This window comes from Nomascus leucogenys, chromosome 18 (assembly GCF_006542625.1).
Source record: "Nomascus leucogenys isolate Asia chromosome 18, Asia_NLE_v1, whole genome shotgun sequence".
NCBI classification, from domain to species: domain Eukaryota; kingdom Metazoa; phylum Chordata; class Mammalia; order Primates; family Hylobatidae; genus Nomascus; species Nomascus leucogenys.
Window position 1 is genome coordinate 479,647 of NC_044398.1, and position 363 is coordinate 480,009.

Below are 363 nucleotides of genomic sequence, written 5' to 3' on the forward strand. Positions count from 1 at the left end.
GTGTGCAGTAGGTGTTCAGTAATGCAGGGCCGGTGTGCAGTAGGTGCTCAGTAATGCTGGGCTGGTGTGCAGTAGGTGCTCAGTAATGCTGGGCTGGTGCACGGTGGGTGCTTGGTGAACACGTGCCTCCCTGGTCATCGCTGCTGCTCAGTTCAGGGCTTCGGGATGGATGTGCCATCTCAGCGAACTCAGGGTCAAAGCTCTGCTATGGAGGAGGAAACAGGCCCGGAGGCGGGAGGGCAGCGACCTGCAATTCAACTCTGGGCCCATCTGGCTGTACGCTCCTTTTCCCTCCCAAGTAGTAAAGGCCCCATTTGTTGGCCCTTCTAATCTGCTGAGCGCTTTTACCATCCATGAGGTCAT